We start from the raw sequence: 13,891 nt of genomic DNA, 5'->3' as shown, positions 1-13,891 counted from the left end.
ACTCAACAGGCTCTTTAATTCATTTAAATATTTATTTCATTTTTTTCTATACATGTGTTTTGCTGGTGGGATTTCTCGCGATAAAAGATTTTGTTTTTGTTATAATACTGGTATGATACCGACACTTGGTATTGTAATTAATTAACACGTGTCATAAACCATAAAAACGAAACCTGTACGTCACGGTAACAAAATAGTACTCTATATATTGCGTATAAAACATTGTTTTCAATGCCATTTATACCGGAGCGTCGAGAAAACTATAAAAACGAATAGTGGTACCAATGTTGTTCGGACGATATCGGTTTGTTCATCATGGTAAAGAAAAAAACATTTATATTTGACTCATTCGATTTAAAAAACAAAATCTTTTATCTAAAGGTAGATAGAAATAAACACGCCACATGTTGCATTTATTAGGGGCTACTGGAACAAATCTTAGTTATTACAAAAAGAAAGTATTGCATTAGTTAAACCCGAATGGACATGTTTTGAAGCAGTGAGATCGATCATGTTTTTAGTCCCATTGGATTTCTTTGTTAAGGTACAATCATACGGGTTTAGTGTCGTTTTTCCATCCAAATATTGAAAATCGTAAGGTGAGTCTTCCGGAAATTCAGTGAGCATAAACTTCCAGTGTAGACTTGGTTTACTACATTGGGCTTCTTTAATTCCTTTAGTATCTCTTTAAACACTATGTACTTTGCTTCCTAAACTTGATATATGAAATCCCATCCCTGCAAAAAACATAATTCCAATATTTTCATTTAGTAGGTAACCTGTAAAAGTTGCATTGTTCTGAGGTCACAAATAGATCCACTCATAAGAAAATGGATCAAGCGAGATAAACAAGTGTTTTGGATCACGAGGACCTAGTCACACCCTTTTTTTTTTTCATTTATGGTGTTTTGATAGGCTATAAAAAAAGACTGAATATTTATCTTTTCAAGTATCAAAGGGGTATACGAAAAAATGTTAAAAAAACAACATAGTCACACGGACTCGGTTAGATTAATTAAGGGTCGTATTATTGGAACACCTTGGGGGATTAAATCGACACCCTCAATACGCATCGTATAGGCCTATACGATGCGTATTGAGGTGGGTTCAAACTTCTATGTCTGTCAAAGACTGCCATTGTCTCCTACCAAAAAGTAATACGCATCGTATAGGCCTATACGATGCGTATTGAGGGTGTCGATTTAATTTTTTAATTTTTGCAAGGTAGCTTCCTGTCACGCGGTAGCTTTCTGTCACGCGAACGAAGAAGCAGCACTTTGGACATTTGTTGGTCTTCAAACATCTAGGAAACATTATTTGAGAATACACCTGAATTTATCGAAGCTATCGAATGAGATCCTCCACTGTTGGGTTATCATCTTTCAACCCCATTTTCCCTAAATTTATCGATTATGTTTTTCAACAGCGATGTAATGCAATGATTCCTCTCAATTGAATAGACCGACACTTGCTTCATAGGACTCACTTGAATCGTCTCGGATGTAATAACAGTACGTTTAGCATCCGTGCCTGCTTGAATTGCAGAAAGCAAAGGATAACGAAGATGAACATTGTATTTATCACGAAAGTACTGAACAACCGAGATAACAGCTCCGGTTTCATCAACTGCAATTGGAATTGATCTTGGAACAACATACTCTTGTTACCATCAATAATCTTGGAATTTATCTTGGAACAACATACTCTTGTTAACAACGGTTCTCCAATTCCAGATCAATAATGTAAGGAGAAGCGTTGAAGGTATACGTAATAAAACGACAAAATATACGCAAGTTCGGCAAAAAACGAGACGTATACGCGTCGAACCGAGGGAAACACGATAACACTAAATTTGAAATATGTCATATACGATCGTATAGGCCTAGGTTGTATCGTATATCAGCATAATACGAATCGTATAGGCCTATATGATTCGTATTAAACTTTGAATTTTCTCAAAAATACCCCAGAATTTATCAACAAACCAGGGGTATTTCAGTAAAATCATCGATTAATATGCATCGTATAGGTCTATACGATGCGTATTGAACTATAAATTTCTCAAAAATGTTTTTCAGATCAAGGGTTCCATCATTACAACCACTTGTTTTCAACAGGGATGTAATGCAATGATTCCTCACAATTGAATAGACAGACACTGCTTCCTAGGACTCACTTGAATTTGTGGATTTCAGTTGGTTCAGAAACTTAACAAGAGAAGCAAATAAAAAAGCGTTTGGTTTAGAAAATTAACAAGAGAAGCAACTAATTCGAAGATCCTTGCGTTAGACACAATTTGTTGGAATTTGTGGATTTCGGTTGGTTCAGATCTCTATTCGGTCATCTTTCCTCTCAAAGAAGGATGAGATATCGACAGTTAGCTAGAAGAAGTTTCTCTTAATCAGGTGTTCGATTAGATTTTCCCTTTTAACAATGTCCTGTTAATTGTTGGAAATTTATGGATTTCGGTTGGTTCAGACATACACAATTTGTTTTCAACAGGGATGTAATGCAATGATTCCTCTCAATTGAATAGACAGACACTTGCTTCATAGGACTTACTTGAATCGTCTCGGAAGTACTGAACACCAGAAGGATGAGATATCGGCAGTTAGCTCGAAGAAGTTTCTCTCAATTAGGTGTTCGATTAGATTTTCCCTTTTAACAATGTCCTGTTAATTGTTGGAAATTTGTGGATTTCGGTTGGTTCAGACAGACACAATTTGTTTTCAACGGGGATGTAATGCAATGATTCCTCTCAATTGAATAGACAGACACTTGCTTCATAGGACTTACTTGAATCGTCTCGGAAGTACTGAACAACAGAAGGATGAGATATCAGTAGTTACGAGATTCTTCGAGAATTAGAAAAGGGGAAAATACGGAACGACAAGGGTAGTATGAGTCTGAGTCCATTGTGGTTCGTGTTAGGTTTCTATTTCCCATAGCCACCGTTTCCGTAGTAAAAAACGGTTGCGGTTTTCCACATTCAATCTTCATTGCTTCGTTATAATTAATAATGCAGTCTCGATTGAAGATGTAATTGCAAGACTGTTTGTCGGGCTTCCAATGCTCACACAGGGTGATAAACAACGCTGATATTGAACGAATTATTGAACCAAGAAAGTCATTGGACTGCCGCAGATGAAGTCAAATGTGATCAAACTTGGAAATCAGACGTAAATCTTGAAGAAACGGAACATAATCCCAGATTGTCTAAATAAGCGCTTTTATCACGTGTGATCCAGAGGTCGGTCTCGGGTGGGCATAAGATCCGTGGGCCCTATTGTCGGATCTGTGACTCAAGAAAGTCATTGGACTGCCGTCGATGAAGTCAAATGTGATCAAACTTGGACATCAGACGTAAATCTTGAAGAAACGGAACATAATCCCAGATTGTCTAAAGAAGCGCTTTTATCATGCGTGATCCAGAGGTCGGTCTCGGGTGGGCATAAGATCCGTGGGCCCTATTGTTATAACAACCCTCCTGAAATTTTTCTGACACCCTAATATATATTAAAATACCCTTATATGTCTTAAAATACACCCCGTATGTAAAAACCGAGCCCAAATTACGATCTAGCATTAAAAATAAAATAAAAACAAAAATTCAATGTTGCTCGCGGGCCGCGTAGATCCCTTAAGGATCTTACGTGGGGAGCGACAGCTACAAGATCAGACGCAACCCTGAGCTGCCACGTGGCAGCAACGTGTTGAACCCATACCGTGACCCGGATCAGCTACGACCAAGACCCCCTACGACGCGGGCCGCGTATGCCTAAGCTTACTCTTACGCGGGCCGAGAGAGACTCGGATTACATCCCTATAAATTGGGAGCTCAGGCTTCAGTCTCAAATCGCTCACGTTCTTTTCTTTCTCTTAATTTTCACACAGTAGGCATAATCCTTGGGTATAATATCCCCCTAAATAACGAAGTTCTGCTCCGTTGTAAGTATCATAACCCCTGGATACGTATTAGATACGCTGCCCAATTGATCTAGGGTTCCGTAACGGCTGTCGTGGTTCTGCCCGATGTAGTCGTTGGAATGCCGTCTCGGGGAGGGTATTAATAATGTTAAAATGGTTTATTAGACTAACGCGTGTGCATTTGTGTAATTTATAGATAATCATCAGGAAACCCGTACAGAAAACCTAAGACAACAATGTGAGTAATCTCCTTTTTGCAAATTGTTTTTACAAAACCTCACACGATTAATTATACATTAAGCAGTTATTGAGTATTTGTAATGATATAATTATCGTCGGTATGTTAGGGTTTTGTATACAAAATTTGTTACTGCCTTGCGAGGAGTAGCATGACCACAAGTCGGGTTGACAATACCGTGGGTGGTAATTGATATGACTTGGAAACAAATATAATTGTGAAACCGCCCTCAATATTGTACAATGGTTTTTATTTAAACTTGATTAAACTGGGATTTACTCACCAGTATTTCCCACTGACAAAATGTTTTTAAACGCGTTTCAGGTAACAAAATGTGAAAGCCAAATAGAAGCTAGCTGGACAGCACTGAAGGCTTGGAAAAGTGGCAATAAAGTTACCTAAAATAAATAGATGTTTTTATTAAATAAAAATAGGATTTATTTCTATGAAAATGTGTGTACTTAAAACTTGGGTTTTATCCCATGTGTTTAATATTATGAAAATGTGGTATTTTACTCTGATAAAATATTTTCTAACTACGATCCTGATGTAATTTCCGCTGCCAAAATGGATAAACACAAGATACCACCGAAACTGGCCGCGGCCGCCCGTTCCTGGGTTTGATAAGGGATGGGGATTGTGACAGAAGGTGGTATCAGAGCTAAGCCACTGATTCAGCCACATAAGTGTTCTGCTGACACCAAAATTCAATATGTTAGGAAATAAATTACGGAAATATGTGCATAGTTGTATTTTATTATTATGTGTTATTTGACTATTTATTAGTTTACAGTATGAGCGACCAAGGACCATCCGACGCGTATCGTCAGTTGTCTGGTTTGCCTAGAAGCGAAGGCGCCTCTTCTCAGCCTGCCCTCTCAGGGTACTCTGCTGATAATGAAGAAGGAATATTCGTGTTTAAGGCTCAGTCTGAAGAGCCATTCCCTCAGAAAAAGAGAGGATGGTTCAGTATGGAGCATATGAGCGTATGAAGCGAATGAAAAAGTTGCAAGAACAACGAGTGTTAGCAGCAGCTAAAAGAGAAACCGATGCCCACACCCAAGACATGCTTAATAGGAGTCTAGCTAACTTCCACATCTCAGCAACCACTGCAGCCGACCCTAACCTGGAACAACTAATAACACCCCAACCACTACCCAACCAGCCGATGGAGATAAAAAACCCCGAAAATCAAGTAGAAATGCATGATTTCAACCCAGAGGAGGAAATACCTAGGGTACCAGCACCTAACCCCTTAGACCCAAATTACGACCCGTGGTGGGATGACAATAGGGATTATGTGCAATGTTACCCCATACAAGAAGACATGCCCATGCCTAATCTAGGAGCATACCCAGGTTTGGACCATCTAGATCCCTACTATGATAACGATGTATTCATTAGGGAAATTTTAGAGAATCCTTACCCATACCAGACACCCACACCCCCATACCCGTACCAGGAACCCGCACCCCAGATTCCAAACCCAGTCCTAGAACCTGCACCCCAATGAGTGCAGAAAATGTACAAGAACTTAGGACATTTTGTAAGGAAATTTTAGAAAATAGCGAGAGGATGAGACAGGTGGGGGAGCGACTCGTCTGGAAGTACGATGAGCGCAATATGGATTTCTGGATGAATCCATATCCATGAATGTGATGGTGAAGGAAATAATAATAATAATAATAATAATGTAATATAATAATATATAATATGTGTGTTTGAAAAAAAATAAAAAACTATGGATGCCTACTACTAGTAGTGTAATTTTAATTTCAGTTGTATTGTAATTTTAATTTCCAGTTCTGGCTTGTACTAGATGCATATTATATAAAAATAGAGTAAGTCGCAATGATCGACGCTTTTGACCAAAATGCGTGTCATGTGATTGGCTATATTAAATATTATTTTGTGATATTAATATGTGGTAAATGTTTAAAATTCAGATGGACAACGAAGTGAACCAGGAAAACCTGAATGACAATAAACTAAATAATGAGAATCCGAACAACAATAATAATGGGAATCAAGTGGATAATAGTGCCATCCAACACATAGTGGCACAAGGAATTATAGATGCGATGTCATTTATTATCCAAACAGTTAAGGAAGCTGATGATAAAAGTAAACATAGTAGTAAGCGACCAACTGAACCTGAACACAGCGTAAACAATGGACCATTACTTCAAGCGCCCATTCCCAAAAGAAGAAGAAGAACCATGCCTTATGGTTATTCTTACAAAGAATTCTGGTCCTGCAAACCAATAGAATTCTCGGGCAATGAAGGACCCATTGCAGCTCTACGCTGGGTAGAAAAGACTGAGGCTGTTTTAAAAATAAGCAAATGTGCGGAAGAGGACAAGATAATGTTTGCTTCCAATCTGTTTAAGAACTCAGCCTTATAATGGTGGAACACTATCCTCCAGTCAAGAGGAAGCAATAGGATATACAACATGGAATGGGAAGAATTTAAAAATATGGTAGAAAGGAAATTCTGCCCTCCCAATGAAAAGGAACAGATAGCGAATAAGTTTCTGAACCTTAGGATGACCGGGATAGATAGTAAGGGTTATACTACTACATTCTTTGAATATGCTAGAATAGTACCAACCCTTGCATCGCCTGAACCAGTATTAATCTCCCGCTACATCTGGGGATTAATTGGGGAGATTAGGCATGTAGTCAAGGCAGCTAGACCTCAAACCATAGAAGAAGCTGTAGAACTAGCAAACACCTTGACAGATGAGTTAGTGCGTACACGAGAATAAGACCAGAGAAGGAACCTAGCCCAAAGGCTTACCCAGGAATTCCGTTATGGAAATTCCAACCGTAGGAACGTAGGTTCTACCTCTGCACCGTACTGCAAGGCTTGTAAGAAGAAGCATTCAGGAAAATGCCCCACTTACTGCAATTTTTGCAAGACACCAGGGCATAAGGAAGAAGACTGCAGGAGGAAATCTAGTAATGGATTGTGCTTCAACTGTGGAGAAAAAGGTCACATCAAGACAAATTGTCCGAAACTAGTTCCAGCCATGGGCAACAAGAACACTAAAAATGCTAGAGCATTTGTTCTGATTGCAGATGAAGCCAAAATGATCCCGGAGGTCATAGCCGGTACGTTCTTAGTTAATGATGTTTTTGCTAAAGTATTATTTGATTCTGGTGCAAACCAAAGTTTTATTAATACTTCATTTTGCAAAATTCTCAATCAACCATTAACTAAACTCCCATAAGAATGTCTAGTAGAGATAGCGAATGGGGAAACCATTAAGATTTCTGAAATCTTGCAGGGGGCAAGAATAGAATTTTTAAATCAAAAGTTTATGGCAAATCTTTACCCAATGAATCTGGCAGGATTTGATGTTGTATTAGGAATTGATTGGTTAATAGCCAATAAAGCCAACATTTTATGTGATCAAAAGTCAATTCAAGTAAATTCACCAAAGGGTGAAAAGATCACAATTAAAGGAGATAAGCCATCTAGATCCACGAAATTCATCTCTGTGATGAAAACAGCAAGTTGTATAAGAAAAGGATCTATAGTGTATTTGATTTCTATAATCACTAACACTAAAGGAAAAGAACTAAAAGATATTCCAGTAGTATCTCAGTTTTCAGATGTATTTCCAGAAGAATTGCCAGGACTACCGTCGGACAGAGAAGTCGAATTCAGAAGCCACCTACTACCATGAACAGCATCAACTGCCAAAGCACCTTACCATTTGGCACCCGCAGAAATGCAGGAACTGAAGAAACAGTTAAACGAATTATTAGAAAAAGGATTCATACAGCCAAGCTCATCACCATGGGTGTGACACTGTTCTTGAAATCATTGTAAACAGTTTAGTTATCAATGAAACAAGGTTATTTGACCCTAGTTTTTGCTTGTTTATGTTTTATATTTTTCATCTTTTAGTTTTTGTTCAATTTCAAACTCTATGTCGCTTTCTGGAGAGTTATACGCAAACTGGTGCGTAAACATAATCAGTTTAACGCGACAAACACTCCGGAACATCAATATATGCTTAACATACCTTAAATAACCTTTACATAACTTAGAAATAAGTTCTGAAGGCTTTGGTATGGCAAAATCAAGTTTATTCGCTTACATGGGCTAATTTCAACAAACTGCGAAAGTATGCCGATTCATAATGTAACGGACATTCCAGAACATGATCATAAGTTAAACATACCATAAATATCCTTTACATAGCTGAGAAATAGGCTTTGAGGGGTTCTGTGTGCTAAAATAAACTTTATGCTCATTCAGGGACTAAAAGCGTCAAAACGTGCACAAGTTTGCATTTTCGCGCATAACTTACGTTCTGAATACATCCGTACATCCAAAAATTTATGTAATCATTAAAATATTTTATTTTAGTGATTGGTATGCCAAAAATCCATTCGTTGCGCAATTTGGATCGTTTTCGCGTCCGTTACGACTTCCGTCGTAATTAACCGAACAACGCGATCATACGGCCAAACGAACTGACATCCGACATATTTTTGAGCATGTTTCATGTTCCCCATGCTTTAACATCCTTATGGAGCTTAAAAATTGGTTTGACGGGTGTTAGAAGTGCCAAAACACGTCAATACGCGCACAGGGACCAAAGCTGCCAAATTTCAAAACTTGCTGGTCTGCATAAGGCATACGGACCGTAAGGGGTATTGCATATGGTCCGTAAGCATGTGCCAGATACCAGAATCTGTTTTCCAGCTTGTTCAAGCTGTTCCACACCTTTGCACCTGGTTTCTTTGATTTTATGTGCTTGTTTTGGATGCCCATGGTTTCACAAATCAATGGGTATGATGTGTTCGGCCTAGATCGAAGCTCGGGATTCAAGAAACGATCTTAATGGTTGTACGAAAACTATAAATACCCCACCCATTTGCTTCAAAACCCACACTTGATTCTGAGGTTTCTCTAAGTTGAGGTGATCTTCACTTCATACCTGAGAATACTTGGGATCAAACCTCCATTCTTGGACCTTTTGTAAGTATCCTTTCGTTCTTTTATGCGTTTTTATCATGAAAGTCAAACTTTGTTTAACTTTTTGCATTGACCAGTTTATGGTCAACATGAAGTTCGTTTGAACTTCATAACGTGAGCGTAATCACGATGGTTATAGTCCCTAGTGACTATACCTACTCATTACCACGTTATCTAGGCTTAGTGGCGAATCGTAGTTTTGGCTAAAATGCGTATTCTTGCGTATTTTGTAACCAAACTACTTTTGGGTATCAAGACCCTTTGTCTTGATATCAAACCTGTTTTCAAACTTCGTTAAACATGTTTTAACATTTTTAACTCGTCACTTTTAGGTTTAGTGCTTATATAGGGTCGTAAGGTAAGCGATCTAATCAATCGCTTATACTTTCGAACCCGACCCGTTTGGTCGATCATTAGGATCCGACCAAAGACATTAGGTGACCATAGTTGCATAGGGAATAACCTTCTGAGGTTATACCTTATGGTCACTTCGTTTAAGTAGTTGTATGATAGGTAGTTTATATGCCTTAGGTAAATGACCAAAATGCCCTTTTTACGCCAAAATTCATTTTAAGCATATGTAACATAATTTTTGACATCTAAACTGATTAGGCAACAATATTAGACATGTTAAGGCATATTTTACTTGTCATAAGACTAGTTAGGTGGTCCGAACGCGTTTTACACGAACGACGCGTTAAAATAGCGTAAGCTACCTAAACGGGTCGTAATGGGTCGAAAGCACTTAGGATAGGTTCCGATATAGAATATAGGCTTTGTTAAACCATATTACATGAGTTCTTACACTCGTTTGGTTTATGAAACCTCATTCTGCCCGATCCACCGATTAGGTCCGTTTATTACCGTAGTTACCTATATTAGGTGCCGTTTGATTTCGTGATCTTCTTGCATTGCTTGGTGGTTATCCTAGGACTATTAAGCAATCTCAAGTGAGTACATAGACCCCTCTTTTACTGTTTTTCAAACATTTTGGGGTGAAACACACGTGCCTACTTGTTACTTTCATGCTTTCCATGTTTTCATGTCATATGCTTGTTATGTTCATTAGTACACTTATAGTACATGATTTCATTGTGTTTTTGCTATGTATGTCCTTTGTTGCATACTTAGTACATCATCTTACATTTCATTCTATGCTATGTATGTCCATTTTGTGCATACTTAGTACATTCTTTTACATTACATTTCACGCTATGTATGTCCATTTATTACATACTTAGTGCATTGTTTTACATCACATGCTATGTATGTTCATTGTTGTATACTTAGTACATATGTTTCATGTCACATGCTATGTATGTCCATTTGTTGCATACTTAGTACATTTGTTTTCATCACATGCTTACATTTTGGTATAACATTTGGTTTGTTTAAATGGGACCAAAATACATTCATTAACATTAGCTACGCCGTTCGTTAGTAGGTAGTGGTACCATAGGAATTGACAACTCCCGTTCCTGATATCATAGGTATGTTTGGATGGAAGGAATGACCGAATTCGATAGACATAACTCAGATAGACCTTTAATTTGTTTAAAGGTTTATCGCCACAGTCACAAGGCTTTAATGTATGCATTTTCACAATACCGCATAGATGTTTGTATCAGTATAGCATGCATTTCCGCAAAACATAACTTTGATTTAAACCACGTTTTACTTCAACACATTGTTTTGTGCATTTTTACCTATGGTTTAGTTAATATATATTTCACTTGCCATAGATGACATTTTGTTTACACATTACATGATTGACATTTGACATTGATATACACATTTCTTGATTTACATTTTGACATAAACATTTTGACATGGTTTACACAATGACATTTGATAAATAGTTTAGACTTGGGCAATTTACATTGGTGGATTGTTTGGGTAAGTGATTTAAGTAACGAGGCGTGTGTAATATGATACAAGCATGGTGGATACGCCGCTGGTACTTCCTATATATATATGCTTTTATGATATTACATATCGTAGCATTATTTAAATCATTCAAATTGGACATATACATTTTACACAAATAACATATTTTTCACAAGACATTGTTTTACAAAACAGTTTGTTTTATACAAACTCATTTTACTTGGTTATTTTATTAACCATACACTTTTCTTTTATATAATCTGATTTCCTTATCGTATTTTCACATGATTTATAAAAGAAAACACTTAACAAGATTCATGACTAATTTTTGTTAAAACATTCTTTTAAACTTACAAGTCATGAATCCTATTTTCATAAAACCTATGTATCTCACAGGCTTTTTTATGCTGACGTACCTATTTTCACATGTGTTTTCAGGAGCTGTTGCATAGGATGTTCGTGACACACTAGGGCGGACCTGTGCCTTAGTAACTTAAAAATGAAGCTAGAACTAGTTAAATTTTGTTATGTACTCTTGTTTCCTTTCGTTTTAGACAATGTAACGTTCTTGTTTGATAAATAAAACATAACTTTGAATGCCATGGTTGTGAAACAATAATTCTCTTACAACACTCCCCGACGTTTCCGCCACGATTTGATGTTTTACGTGGTCGGGGTGTGACAGAAGAGTTGGTATCAGAGCCAATGGTTATAGGGAATTAGGTTATTAGTAATGCTTTGACCTAGACTATAACCTTTCTAGGACCCCAACACAAGTTATCTTGTGTTTAGATCTTAAAACATGCACTTCACCTATCCTTAGGTAATTGCCAAAACAAGAACCCAATTTTCCGAAATGATTTTTGAAAATCAATCATCTGTTTTTAAATGATTTGTTATAAGGTTTTGAACCCTTTGATTTTTCAAAATGATTTTGAAAATTTAGCATCCGCTTTTGAATGATTCTTTTGGCCTTGTGCCTTCCATGTTTTCAAAATCTCGTCAAAGTTTTGGGTTCTAAATGGTGTGAACACGTGCAAACTGGAAGAGTGAATGCCTGTACCCTTGGTTTTCTGTCTAAGGCTAGAGTGTTCGTACAAATCCACATAATCGGACCAGTCACTCTTACCTGGGAACTCTTGGGGTGAGTGTTCACTTATAGGCGAGCATGTCTTCGCGATACATTATTTTTGACCCATTTACTTTGATTAATCACTGTGTGTCGTTCGTTTGCTTTGTGATACGGACGAATGACCATCATCATTGCTTTTGTCGATTTTGTTTCATCTCATTCTTTTTGTCTAATCATCTCACTCGTTTCCTCTCATGTTTCCTCTTTTAGAATGCCTCCTCGACGCGAGAATCCGCTATCTAATGCCGAAATGGCAGACATCATGGCTGTAACAACCCTCACCCGAAACTATAAATTATTATCTTATTTAACCTATAGGAAACCCTAATTAAGACACCCAAGTAATTTAGCATAAACCCTAAAAATTTTAGAACAATCAGAATCAGGATCAGGACCCCTAAAACTCAGGGGGGGTAAACCCTAGCTTACGATTATCCATATAATACGCTGTCTAAATTGAATTTATAAAAACTGTCGACTCACCTGAGCTAGTTGGACACGTACCTACCCTACCCTAAAAATGACATCCCAGGCGATACGCGGGAGGTTCCCCGAATTCTTCCGCGACACGCGGGAGATGCAAATTTTCAGTATAAATAGAGGGCCTTGGGACTTGAATCTGGGAGTTGAAACGACGTAGAAATTCCAATTCTACGCTGAGTTATAGTTCAATTACTATAAAATCACTAATTAGTAGAGGGGATGCTGCTACGATACAGGGTATTAACTCGATCGCTATTACGATTCATTTTCCGACCGATCAATATATCCAATGGATGTTTAAGTGCCACCCACATTAGGGTTATACTTTGTCGTTCGTCGTTAAATCGATGGATGTTTAAGTATCGCACTTTGTCGTTCGTTGTGAGAATTTGATCTCGTGAGTTATCGTAATTGTTGTATTAAGTTACTTACCTAGTTCGTATGCACTAGGTTACAAGGCTAAATCAATAGGCTAAGCTCTACATGTATAAATCTGATTAAACTTTGCCCGTATGAATCTGCATGCTTATAATGTGAGTCATTCTCTTTTTATTAACTATTTTACAATACTCCAAATCATTTTTCAGAGTTATAATTACAGTGATTAAGTTTATGTAATCACCAAATTACAGCCGGTATGTGGGGTATTGTGCACAATATTATTATTATTATTATTGTTTCCTTCACATTAGGTGGGCGAGCCTAAAGTGATATACGTCACTCATTGGGACAGCCAATGGTGATATGACCACAGTCACAGAGCTGGTCTGTGACAAATACCTATTCTTGATAATTGGTTGATAATAAACATATGTAAAAACTCTTGATACTGTAAATTATAACAAATGTGTCGTTTTCAGTAAATAGAATGATTCACTCAGTATTTCCCGCTGACAAAACTTTTTTTAAAACACGTTTCAGGTAAATACAGTAGATTGGAATGAAAGATGGATACGGCACTAAAAGGCATCAAGAAGTGGCTTATTTTATTTATTTATTTAAATCAAATTAAGAAATATTGTTTTTATTAAAAGCTACCTTTATAAAACATGGAATTTATTCCATCTATTTAAATAAAATCCGGTGTTTCTAAACTCTGATATTTTCCTAACTCACGGTCCTGATAAAATTTCCGCTGCAATGTTTTTCAAAATAATCACCGGTACCACTGGACTGCTCGCGGCTCCCGATTCCGGCCAGGATGGGGTCGGGGGTCGTGACAGAAGGTGGT

Source organism: Helianthus annuus, chromosome 8 (assembly GCF_002127325.2).
Source record: "Helianthus annuus cultivar XRQ/B chromosome 8, HanXRQr2.0-SUNRISE, whole genome shotgun sequence".
NCBI classification, from domain to species: domain Eukaryota; kingdom Viridiplantae; phylum Streptophyta; class Magnoliopsida; order Asterales; family Asteraceae; genus Helianthus; species Helianthus annuus.
This window is presented reverse-complemented; position numbering follows the sequence as displayed.